Below are 13,178 nucleotides of genomic sequence, written 5' to 3' on the forward strand. Positions count from 1 at the left end.
CCTGTGCAGCTTGCTAGAAGATTTTGCCTGATATCTGTTCCAGTGCAGAACCCAAAAACGAAGCTGGAGGAATGAAAGTTGTTGACGGGATCAGGACCCCCGGAATTTCGACTTTGGTACAAGATTCCTGCTGTTTTGCCTCTCCTCAAAAGCCTGACACCATTTGTCTTTCCCTCTCACGTATAACTAGGTCCACTTCCCGTAACACTCTTCCCTGTAGATTAGCTGAGATGCAGCCTGTAATTCAAGCTGATATATGTATATATTTAGAAAGTCAAACTAGCCCAGTCCTGAGCGAGCGCAGTGAATCTGTCTCTGCCAAGAACGCTGGCCGGTTTCTTAATAATTCTACCTTGCTTTAATTCTGCCTTTCCTGTTCAGTTTTTGTGCTCCGTTCAGATTCCTAACAGCAGAATCGAAATCAGTAATTAGCAAGACCTGGATCCACCGTACTTTAACCTCTCTGGTTGTCTCAATCAGTAAGTACCCAAGAATTGTCTCTCTCTCTCTCTCTCTCTTTCTTCGTTCTCTCGCTTTTTAATTTCTTTTTGATTTTGTGATAGATGAGGTGAGTATTGTTAGCATCGAGTTTGTGAACCATTTCCTTTCCACACAGCGACGCAGGGTCAATTGTACTACTGTTGTATCCAGGATAAAGTTTCAGTTGCATTGCCTCAAAACACAGGAAAGCAGCCTGTACTGGAACAGGCATTGCAATTGTGTCTCACCACTTGCATTAAAATAGTGCCTTTCTCTCACCTCAGGACACCCCCAAAGCACTTGCAGCCAATGATGAAATGTTGTCACGTTGGAAACAAAGCAGTGTGTGCACAGCTAACTCCCACAAGCATCAATGTGTTAATGAACAGACAACCAATTTCTAGTGACATACGGCAAGTAATTAGGAAGGCAAGTGGACTGTTGTTGTTTATTGCAAGGGAATTGAAATATACACACTTCGGGCTGCTTGCTACAGTTGTATTGGTGAGACCAAATTTGGTGCACTGAGTACGGTTTATTTTAAAAAAAGGCATAATGGGTTAGCAACAATTCAGAGATGCTTCATGAGACACTTTACAAGAATGAAGAACATAAGGTCTAAGGGTAGGTCATTCAGCCCCTCGAACCTGCTCCACCATTTAATCCGATCATTGCTGATCTCATCTCGGCCTCAACTCCATTTTCCTGCCCTGCTCCTCATAACCCATTACTAATTAAAAATCTATCTCTCAGTGTGCTATTGTCCACTGCGTTCTGGGGTACGTGACTTCCACCGAACCATGACCCTTTGAGAGACGTAATTCATCCTCATTCCTGTCTTAAATCTGTTGTCCCTTATCCTAAAATAATGACCCATGACCTCTCGTTCTAGACTTGACTTATTCCTGGGATGATGGGGTTATCTTATTAGGAAGGGCTGGGGAGGTTAGACCCGTCCCCAGCAGAGTTTAAAAGAATAGAAGGTGATCGTATTGAACCGTATAAGATCCTGAGTGGACTTGACAGGGGAATGCTGAGAGGATATTTCCCCTAATGAGACCAAAAGTAAGAGATGCTGTTTAAAAATAAACTGGCTGCTGTTTAAGCCAGAGATCAAGAGAAACCTTTTGTCTCAGAGAGTCATGAGTGTGTGGAACTCTCTTACCCAGAGAGGAATGGAGGCTGGGTCATTGAATAATTTTAAGGCTGAGGTAGGTCAAATCTTGATGAACAAGAAAGTCGAAGATTATCAAGGGCAGGCAGGAAAGTGCAGCTGAAGCCAGAATCAGATCAGCTATTGACTTACTGAGTGGCAGAGGAGGCTTGAGGGACAAACGAGCCTTCTCCTGCTCTTGGTGTGTGTGTGTGTGTGTGTGTGTGTGAGAGAGAGAGAGTGAGTGTGAGAGTGTGCCTGTGTGTGTGTGCGTGCGTGAGAGAGAGAGAGAGTGAGTGTGAGAGTGTGCCTGTGTGTGTGTGCGTGCGTGAGAGAGAGAGAGAGAGAGAGAGAAAGTGTGCCTGTGTGAGAGTGTGTGTGTATCAGTGAGAGAGAGAGAGAGAAAGTGTGCCTGTGTGTGTGTGTGTGAAAGAGAGAGTGTGTGTTTGAGAGAGTATGTGTGCGTGTCTGTGTGCGTGTGTGTCCATATTGGCTGAGGAATTAATTTTGATCAGGATACTGTGATGACTTCCATTGTCCTCAGTTGAAGTGTACAATGGGACCTCTCAAATCCACCTCAGCAACAGCAGGAGCTTTGATTTAGCATCTGGGTTTCATCACTAGTCCAGGCTGACACTGCAGGCACAACACTGAGGGACTGCTCCACTGTTGAAGGTGCCATCTCTCCAATAAGTTATTAAACCCAAGCCTCATCACCTTCTCAGGTGAATGTAATAGGCCCGATGGCACTATTTTATTGAGGAGGGAGGGGCAATCTCCCTAGCCAATAATTTTCTTTCAATTAATGCCACAAAAGCAGAGTCACTATTGCACAGTTGATGATGAGAGCTTGCTGTGTTCTCTTGAATTCCCAATATTGCAATGGTTCAAACGTTGGAAAGCACTTCAAGACATCCTTTGAGACATCACTAAGCCAATGGATGGTATGGTGGCTCAGTAGTTAGCACTGCTGCCTGACAGCGCCAGGGATCCAGGTTTGATTCCAGCCTTGGGCGACTGTCTGTGTGGAGTTTGCACATTCTCCCGTGTCTGTGTGGGTTTCCTCCTATAGTCCAAAGGTGTGCAATTTAGATGAATTGGTAATGCTGAATTGCCCATAGTGTTTCAGGATGTGTAGGTTAGGCACATTGATCAGGGGTAAATCTAGGGTAGGGTTAATGGGTCTAGGTGGGCTACTCTTCAGAGGATTGGAGTGGACTTGTTGGGCTGAAGGGCCTGTTTCCACACTGTAGAGATTCTATGAATGCCATCAATAGCTGATTTGATTCTGGCTTCAGAAATGAGGATGTTTGGTGATGATTTCACAATGTCCAACACAATTCATGGTCCTGCAACAACCCATGTCCATATGTAACACTGGCTGGACAATATCCAGGCTTGGGCAAGTAACATTTGCACCAAATCCCAGGAAATGACATCTTTAATGAGAGAGAATCCAACTATCACCCAGTGTCCTTCAAAGACATTGCAATCTTTGAAAACTCCATTATCAATGTTGTTGGCCAGAAATTGAACTGGGCCAGTTATATAAGTACTGTGCCTTCAAGAGCAGGTTCAGAATACTGCTGCGAGTAACTCACCTCTTGTCTCTCCAAAGCCTGTCCACCATCTACAAGGCACAAGTCAGGTATGTAATAGAATAATCCCCACTTGCCTGGATGGTGCAGCGCCAATGCTACTCAAGAAACTTAAAACCAGAGCAAAATGGCCCACTTGATTGACATCCCAACCATTAACTCCATCCACTAACTGGGGCACAGTAGCATCAGTGAGTACCATTTCCAAGATGCACTAGAGTAATTCACTAAAACTCCTCAAACAGCACCTTCTAAACCTAAGGCCTCACCAGCCAAAGGACAGGGGCAACAGATGTATGGGAACTCCACCTGCAAATTCTTCTCTGAGCTACACACCATCCTTCACTCTGTCACAGTTCTGGAACTCTCTTCCTAACAGCTCTATAGTGTCCCTATGCCCTGAAGGGACTGCAGCGGTTCAAGAAGGCAGCTCGCTACCACCTTCTCTAGAACAATTAGAGATGAGCGACAAATATTGGTGTAACCAGCAATGCCCATATCCTGTGAACAAATAGTTCAGAAATCCTCTCGAAGACATTCTTCCTGCACCTTCACATCACCAGACTTGAGATGTACTATTTATTATCACCACTCATGAGAGAAGGATTATAAAACCCAGTGACACAACTCATTGGCGAGCTTTGAGAAGTTTTGTAGCTCAGGGTGAGGTTTTGGATGTAGGTTTGCTCGCTGAAAGGTTCATTTCCAGATGTTTTGTTACCTTACTAGGTAACATCTTCAGTGGGCCTCAGGCAAAGCAATGCTGAAAATTCCTGCCTTCTATTTATATGTTTGTGTTTCTTTGGGTTGGTGATGTCATTTCCTGTGGTGATGTTGGTATCATGGTAGCCCACAATCCCACCAACACACTAAAACAGCAGCTAATGAACTTTAAAGACTCTATACAGACAATGAGCAAAACTAAAGTGTATTTACAAAATACCGTGTAAGGACTGTAACAAACACTACATCGGACAAACAGGCAGAAAACTAGCCACCAGGATACATGAACACCAACTAGCCACAAAAAGACATGAGATAAAAACAATGATTGCAGATGCTGAAAACCAGATTCTGGATTAGTGGTGCTGGAAGAGCACAGCAGTTCAGGCAGCATCCAAGGAGCTTCGAAATCGACGTTTCGGGCAAAAGCCCTTCATCAGGAATAAAGGCAGTAAGCCTGAAGTGTGGAGAGATAAGCTAGAGGAGGGTGGGGGTGGGGAGAAAGTAGCATGGAGTAAAACTTCTTCAAGGCAGGCATCCTTGCAAGAGGATTCATAGTAGGGTTAAAATCAACGAGGTAAAAACAATGACTGCAGATGCTGGAATCCAGATTCTGGATTAGTGGTGCTAAAAGAGCACAGCAGTTCAGGCAGCATCCAAGGAGCTTCAAAATGACCCTTTCTCACTAGTATCCTCACATACGGATGAGGAAGGACACCACTTCAACTGGGACAACACATCCGTCCTAGGACAAGCCAAACAAAGACAAGAATTCCTAGAAGCATGGCATTCCAACCGGAACTCTATCAACAAACACATCGAGTTAGACTCCATTTATCACCCCTTAAGAAAAGGAACAGGAAGTGACTTCACCACAGGAAATAACATCACCACAGGAAATGGCATCATCAACCCAAAGAAATCCAAACATATAAATAGAAAGCAGGAATTTTTAGCATTGCTTTGCATGAGGTCCACTGAAGATGTTACCTAGTCAGGTGACAAAACATCCGGAAATGAAGCTTCCAGCTCAGCGAGCAAACCTACAGCCAACATAACTCATTGTTTGCATCATCTTGTACCTTCACTCATAGACTGTATTTGACTGCATAACTCCATTTGATACACCACTTAAGAATCTTATACCTCCTTTTGTGGTCTACATGTAGGAACATGGGAGCATGAGTAGACCATTCAGCCCAACAAGCCCGTCCTCACTATTCAATGCAATAATTGCTGATCTGTGACCTAATTCCACATACCTATAGCTTTTGCCCACTATTAGGTTAGCACTGAAAGAGAGCTGTACTGTCAGAAATGTGAATTTTTGGAAGAGGCACTGAAAAACTAAGGTCCTACCTGACCTCTCAGGTCAATGCAAAATGGTCTGATGGCACTATTTCAAAGAAAGCTGTGGGAGTTATTGCCAGTAACCTCAGTGAACATTAGCAAATGCCTACTTTATAGCAGTGTATACATTTTGAAAGTATCTTATTGGCTGTAAAAGTGCTTTGGTAGGCCAGTGATAGTGAAAGAGATCGAATAAATGCACATCTTTCCTCGTTATATCATTGTTGGCAAAGAATGCCAAGGACTACTTCCAACTCCCAGAAACAAATGTGGTTGGAGATGTAGCTGTGGGATCAGGCTCATCAACCACACAAGGACCCACGGAATGCATGACCAATGACACGGAATTTCGTGGGTAGGCAATCATACCTGTTAGTGAGTGATTGCTGGTGACAATTTCATAATCTTGTATAAGTAGCTTTTATCCTGTCATCTAGACCATCACTGATTGACAATGCAATTCAACATCATAATTTCCTATCAAGACGTCTGCAAGAATAACATCCTTCAGGGCAACACCACTGGCAATTAGAATCCACTTGCCAAGCAATAAACACTCTCTCCTAAAATATAATATATGATACGTAAATAAATAAAATATAAATATGTAAAGTATAAAATGTTCCTCTTTACATTGGTGTTACATTGGTATTCTTGCAAATTGTCCTGATGAATGTTAGATGCAAAGCTTGAACAAAATGTGCTTTTTCTCAGCAATATTTTTCAAGTTCTATTACCAGCTGACTAGAATTTATTATTCTCCTAAACCTCCATCAAAACTGTTGGATATCTTCACGCATTCAGTTCTAAATTGGGATATACACGACAGATGTATTGTTGGATGAGCTAACAGCTGTTTGAACTTGCTGCTGGAGCTGAAATAGCATTCCCCCTCAAGCATTGATCTTGTAAGCATTTTCACATCTTTTATCCTCCCTCCTTTGCAACACGGGACACTGGTATGGTGCAGAGGAATCACAAAACAGCTACGGAATGCCATTGTAGGTGATATGAAGGGGCTTGCAAAGTCTTTTTTGCCCTTTAAGTACCCTGGGTCACTCAGGCACCTTACACCATTATGTTCTGGAGACTCTCAAGAACAAACAAATTCAACTCTGTCATTTCCATCAAACTTCCAACTTGACTTACTACCAACAGACTGGTCACACCGTGTATCCCAGATACACAATTCAGAGAAACTAAGTAGAAGAACAAGATTTATAAATAGACCAATGCCATATCTTACCTACGTAATAGAGAAACTCGAATTATTGTTACACTATTAGACATTGAACCTTGTTAACAGAAAGACCCTACTCTGTTACGTTTGGTCTTCTTGTATTTAGTCTGAAATGAAAGGTTGCAAAGTTTACCTCAGTTTGGCATTTTGGCTGTAATAGCATTTGATTGCGAAATAAATAAACCTTTAAATTGAAATATGCAGAATAGTTGAGATTTTTCTACGATGTCACTAGTCACATCTTGCTTTTAAGAGTGTCCACCCATTCTCGGCAGCTAATGAAGAAAAGGTGAAATTGCCACAGCTCTACCAGACCACTGGACTGCTCTCCCCTTACTGAGAGAGATGACTGGTGGTCGTTTAACCTGAGGGTCACCACACCTCAGGCAAGGAGAGATGTTAATAAGGGCAGTCCTTCAGGGTAACTTCGCCTGGTGCAGGAATTGAACCCATGCCATTGGCAAATGCTGAATTGCGAACCAGCCACCAAAACCAACCATGCCCCAACTCATAACCCCCTCATGAACTGCACCACTAAGAGAGGGATGATAGAATGACAGTCAGGAGGGCTCTCATGGCACAGTGATCATGTTTTAACTCTGAGCCAGGAGGTCTGGGTTCATGTCCCACTTGTTTCAGAGATGTGTAATGATTAGAAAATAGTGACAGTAAGGGTGTGTACTCAAGTCTCTGTCCTTAGACTTAAGCTCAGAATGTTTTGACTTAAAAGTGAGAGTGGTACTCAGTGAAGAAGGACACAGAGACAGTGCAATGACAAGTTTCTAGAAGCTTATGTCATTGTAAAAGGTTGCAGAGGTAGATCACATCAGGACTATGGAGTGGTTTGCAACACTGCAGATCATTTACCTTCACTGTGATTGACTTGAATCAGCTCTCTGCTTGTGTAATTAATCAAAGCTGTGATCCAACAGCCAGACAGGAGGCAACTCTCTACAGTATTCTTAAAGCAGCAGAGTAATGATGTGTAGAACATGACACGGGCCAAATGGGGAACAGTGCTCAGGAACCACATACAAACACCTTTCTGCAGACTACCGGAGCAGTGTAGACAGGGTCCTGGGAACAAGTACTCAATCTTTTTGAGTGGGAGAGGGGGTTGAAGAGGAGCCACTAGCCTCAGGCGAAAACCAAAATCCATTCAACATATCCTTGAGAAAAAGAGTACTGAATATTTAAATCCCAGCTCCAATTCTTTTGATAACTTATATCTGTCATGGGTTTTCAATTTTGTCAGCACTTTGCCATCAGTTCCAATTGTCATTCTTCCTAAGGTTATGCTGATAAGCAGGTGCGAAGGAGGCTTCCTCCTTATCTTGGCTCTCTATCAAAACCATTAAATTGTCGCAGTTAATCTAAGGACCTCTCAAAGCAGCACTGAATGATGATCTTTCTGCTGTGAGTTATGAAGCTCATTTATAGCAGGGCTTCCAAACACCTGCCAGGGCTTGGAGCCAGACAGAAATAACCTGGGCCACCAGTGAGGAAATCACCAGCGTACTCTTCAATGTCTCTTCAAATGAATGCCATGATGTGGAGGAGCCAGTGTTAGACTGGGATGGACAAAGTTAAAAATCACACAACGTCACGTTATAGTCCAACAGGCTTACTTGGAAGCACTAGCTTTCGGAGCACTGCTCCTTCATCAGGTGGTTGTGGAGTATAAGGGCATAAGACACAGAATTTATAGCAAAAGATCACAGTGTCATGCAACTGAAATGATATATTGAACAAACCTGGATTGTTTTAAAGTCTTTCATCTTTTAGAATGGGTTGCAGATTTCAGTTAATTAATATGTAAATCCCAGAACTTCTTTTAAATCACCTTCTCAAGATAACTTACGGTTTTATAACAAAAGGTGACATCTCAGCTCTGACGATGCACTAAAGGTGTGAAGTTAGAGTCTGTCTGTATCCCAATCTTGAGTCAGACTGGTTCTATTTCCAAAGTTAAATTTACAAAATATTACGTGTATTGACTGCCTACAGGTTGAGCGTTTTTTGAGCAAAACAGAATGTATCTGCAAATATAACTGCAAATACAACTTCACCCCATTGACTTATATGTGTGTGTGTGCGTACATGAGAGATGCTCCACAACTACAAGATGAAGGAGCAGCGCTCCGAAAACTAGTGCTTCCAAATAAACGCATTGAACTGTAACCTGCTGTTATGTGATTTTCATCTTTCAGACAGGATGGCACACCAATGGCCCATCTGCCCTCAATGAAGTACTAACAGTCCTCGGGTTGTGAACACATCCCATTCTGGTGTCTATTCGCAAGTCCATTTGTACGTAAGTCAGAACACAAAGCTGGATAATGTAAGGGACCTACTTGTAAGTAAAGGAAATGTTCATATGTTGGATCTTTAAAATTCCATCCCTCTTTGAGATTATGTTCATAAGTATGAGAGTTTGTAAGTCAGACGTTCATAAATCAGGGGCCCCCTGTATGTTAAAAAACATCAAATCTCTAACGTAGCCAATGCCAGCTCTGGCTCAGTTGATAACTCCTTTGCCTCAAAGTCAGAACTTGGTGGGTTCAAGTTCAACTCTGAAGACATAGGGCTAAGTTATCAAAAAAATGTCAGGGTTTGGATGTGACAGTTTGGCACCAACATCTGTCATATTGATGGAACACCACAATCTTGATCCTGAGCCATCCTCAGCCAGGCTGGGTCCTGCACTGACATAAAGGCAATTTACATCGACGTAGTGTAATTAAGAGGCCTCTCTGGCTGGGCCAGCATTTATTGCCCATCCCCAATTGCCCTTGAGAAGGTGGTGTTCAGCTGCCGTCCAGAAGGGTGTAATTACACCCATTGAGCTGTTAGGGAGGGAGTTGGTGTGTGCCTTTGAATGGAACTTGTAGGTAGGTGGTAGTAGCCCAATGTATCTGCTGCCTTACCCTTCTAAAGGTAGTGATCATTGCTCCCAAATGAACTGAGATTTCCTGATGGCGTATACATATCCCACGTCAGTCTGGACTGAGTCCATGTCAACATGGCTGTCCCAAGTCAAGAAAGGGAGGGGATGTATGTCATATAGATCATGTACAGGACTCTCCTGCAACCATAGTCAACACCAGGTCCCACGTGTGGCCATCAGCTATCCTGCGTAGTGATAACCTCCAGGATCACAGCTGGGCAACAGTGACCAGATCTCACCTTCACTCTGTCTGATCATTTTCAGGTTAGTGGTTCCCTCGACTGTCGATCTGAGAGTGTTTGAGAATGTTCCACTGTCTCTCCAGTCTTCAACCTATCTCTGACTAATGCTTGGCCTTCTCCCCAGCCTTTTATTGGCCATTGATAGGTGATCAGCATGAAGCATAATGTCACATTGTCATCCCCATTTTCCTGTGCTATCCTCATATCCTCTGATGTCACTAAGAGTGAGAAATACCACAGAGGGCTGTCTTGAATATGCTCAATGATGAAAACCATTCAAATTTAGGAAATACTCAATTTCCCTACTGGGAAATGGTGGCCTGTTATCTGTGACAGCACTTCCAGGAGTCCCTATACTGCAAAAGATGTGTGCAGTTTTTCTATCTCCATGTTTGACAATTGAACTGTATGCATGTTCGACCACAATGACTAAGAACATTGAGCCTATGAAAGGATCTGTGTAGCCAATATGTAACCAAGTCTAGGGTTTATCCAACCATTCCCACAAATGTGGGGGAGCTGCTGGCAGTCATTTTTGTACTTTTTGGCACTCTGGGCACTGTCCCACACACGTGGCCATGTCTGCATCCAATCCTGACCACCAGACATAATGTCTTGCCAACATCTTCATTTTAGACACCTCTGGATGGCCCTGATGGAGTTTCAGAAGCAACCTTTGCTAGGAATACTCACTCTTACAACCCATAATAATAAACCACCCTCTACTGTGATTTGGTCTCTCCAGGACCAAAAAGGTTTCAATTCTGGTTGTGATGGCCCTTTGGTTTACCAGCTATTTCAGTTTTACCAGGACTGGATCTTTCTGCATCTAAAGTCTGATATTGTCAGCTGTGACTAGAAGTCTATTCAAAAACTGTAAAATCCTCATGGACTCTTCCATGGTACCACTGGTGGTGTATTTGCTACCTTCATTTGCTACTTGGCCTCCCAGACAGTGTTCCAACTTGTTTATTCTGGTTTTAAATATTCATTTGTGGGACTTGGGCGTTGCTGGCTGGCTGGCCAGCATTGATAGCCCATCCCTATCTGCCCTTAAGAAGGTAGCAGTGAGCTGCCTTGTAATTATAGACACTTAGTATTAGAGCCCACCACTGAATTCGGCCTGAAGCTGTGGGTAGCATTGCCTTGTCCTCTTTAAGCAGACTGGGCTATCATTATTACAAATTTACATCTGACTCCATATATAACCCGGAGAAAGTGAGGACTGCAGATGTTGGAGATCAGAGCTGAACAATATGTTGCTGGAAAAGCGCAGCAGGTCAGGCAGCATCCAAGGAGCAGGAGAATTGACGTTTCGGGCATAAGCCCTTCTTCAGGAATTATGCCCGAAACATCGATTCTCCTGCTCCTTGGATGCTGCCTGACCTGCTGCACTTTTCCAACAACACATTTTTCAGCTCCATATATAACCCCCAAACCTTCCTTTTCTGTCTGGAGTCCTAGATACATAACATATTGGGCATTCCTCTCCTTTTGGCCACCTAGGAGCTAACACCACCACGATGACGTTTGGGGCAGCATCACATGTCAATACCAGATCTCGTTGGGATCATATTGTGTCAACACCTTAGAGAATGATAGCTGTTTCTTCACTTCCCTGAATGTTATGGCTTGGTTAAACAAATATTTCCAAGGCTGACCCTTTTTTAAGAGTTGATACAAAGGTGCCAAGTTCGAGGCCAGGTTATCTCTGAACTTCTCTAATAGATCACTAGCCCAGGGAAAGCCCTGTGTTCCAGTAATGACATCGGAGCTGAGGCACCTTTGGATCACACTCACTTTATCTTCCAATGGGTATAACCCAGTCTTGTTGACTCTGTCAGCCAAATAAGTCACTTGGGATGCCTGGAACATGCATTTTTCCCTTCTACTGCATACGTCCACCTGGGAAAAAACATCTAAAGACTATATCCAAGGTCTCTAAATACGTTTTATCTGTTTTCCCTGTTATTAGCACATCATCTAGATAAATGGTGACTTGGGGTAGGCCTTGCAAAATATTTTCCATCATTCACTAGACAATTGCATTGGCTGACAATACCCCAAATGGCAGTCTTGTATATTGGTACAAATCCTTGTGGGTGTTAATTGTAGCATATGTCTGGGAATCCTCATCTAACCACAATTGCAAGCACACATTACTCATGTCCAACTTCATGAAGGACAGTCCCTCTGCCAGCTTTGTGTAAAAGTCCTCTGCGCGAGGGATTGAGTATTTATCCAGAAGTGAAAAGTGGTTTATTGTTTGTTTAAAATCCCCATAAAGGCAAACCGACCCATCGAGCTTCACAATTGATCTGACCAGTGCTGCCCATTCCACAAACTGGATTGGTTTGATGATGCCTTCGTTTTCCAGCCTTCTGATTTCTGCCTCTACGTTTGCCCATAAGGCAAAATGGCACCGGGCGGACCTTGCAGAATCGTGGAATTGCTTCCTAGTCAACATGCGAGGTGGTCTTGGCTCCTTTGATGGTCCCTAGACCTTCCTGAAAAAACTTTCAGGATATTTAATCAGGACTTCATTCAGACAGCCATCTTCTAATTGAAAAATGTTGAGCTAATCCTTTTCTAGCAATTTTGCCCCAGCTAGCTTGGGCCCAAGCCTTTTATTACAATCAGTTCTAACTGAACCAGCTGCTTCTCCCAAGAGACCGGAACCGAAGTGGTACCCTTAATATGTAAAGGTTCCCCAGTGTAGGTTCAGTCTTGCTGAGGTCTTGCCCAAAGTTAAGAGTTGAGGTCCAGAGTGAATTTTGTTAAAGACCGGTTCTGCGATCACTGAAATGGCTGCACAAGTATCAAATTCCATTAGAATCAGTGACCATTAAACCAGATGTTTATTTTGATTGGTTCTGATTTGGATGTTGCTAAGCAATGTAACTGTTCCAAACCAGATGTAGGTGGGCTTTCCAGGGTGTGCATTCTCCTGGATATCGGCCTGTGAATTCTCTTATTCTCTTACTCAATTTAGGTCTAGTGGGACTATTTTGCTCTCTCACATCTGAATACCAACAGCAACTACAGTGGCTTGCTGGCCCAGATCCTGAAGAAAATTGGCTTGGCTTTGTTTTGGGGTTTTGCAGTGGACTGACCTAGAGTCCCTCTGTTCAGGATATGTCCTGAGTGAGGCAATGTGACTGCCTTCACTCAAGTGATGTTCCCCAAGCTCAATTGGACTATCAAAGGTATCCACTTCCATCGGTGTACCCTGCAACTCATATGATCCACTTGCCAATGATAAAGCCAGTTGAAGTCCAGTTGGTCTTCAGCTAGTAGTTGCTTTTGCCTGATCACACCACTAATCCTGCTCTCATCTCCACTGAAATAACTCCACAGAGACTAGTATCTCATCACCAAGTCACCCTTTATTTACTCGTGGAGAGTCCTTGACACTGATCCAGCTCCCTCAGAGACAGCTCTCAGA

At 43.4% G+C, this 13,178-nt stretch overlaps 1 protein-coding gene across 2 annotated transcripts in view; it reads left to right on the top strand.

The window, feature by feature from the left end:
- Positions 1 to 386: 386 nt before the first annotated feature.
- Positions 387 to 13,178, top strand: part of LOC140462848 (delayed-rectifier potassium channel regulatory subunit KCNS2) — a 52,906-nt gene continuing 40,114 nt past the window's right edge. Inside the window, exons 1-2 of one of the 2 annotated variants that reach the window (XM_072556217.1) lie at positions 417 to 479; positions 8,755 to 8,858. The gene's annotated coding sequence lies outside the window, so the exon portion shown is untranslated. Of the gene's footprint in view, positions 480 to 8,754; positions 8,859 to 13,178 lie in introns of both variants that reach the window. The other variant, XM_072556222.1, reaches the window with a different exon arrangement.

The sequence above is a fragment of the Chiloscyllium punctatum genome, chromosome 37 (assembly GCF_047496795.1).
Source record: "Chiloscyllium punctatum isolate Juve2018m chromosome 37, sChiPun1.3, whole genome shotgun sequence".
In the NCBI taxonomy this organism is placed as follows: Eukaryota; Metazoa; Chordata; class Chondrichthyes; order Orectolobiformes; family Hemiscylliidae; genus Chiloscyllium; species Chiloscyllium punctatum.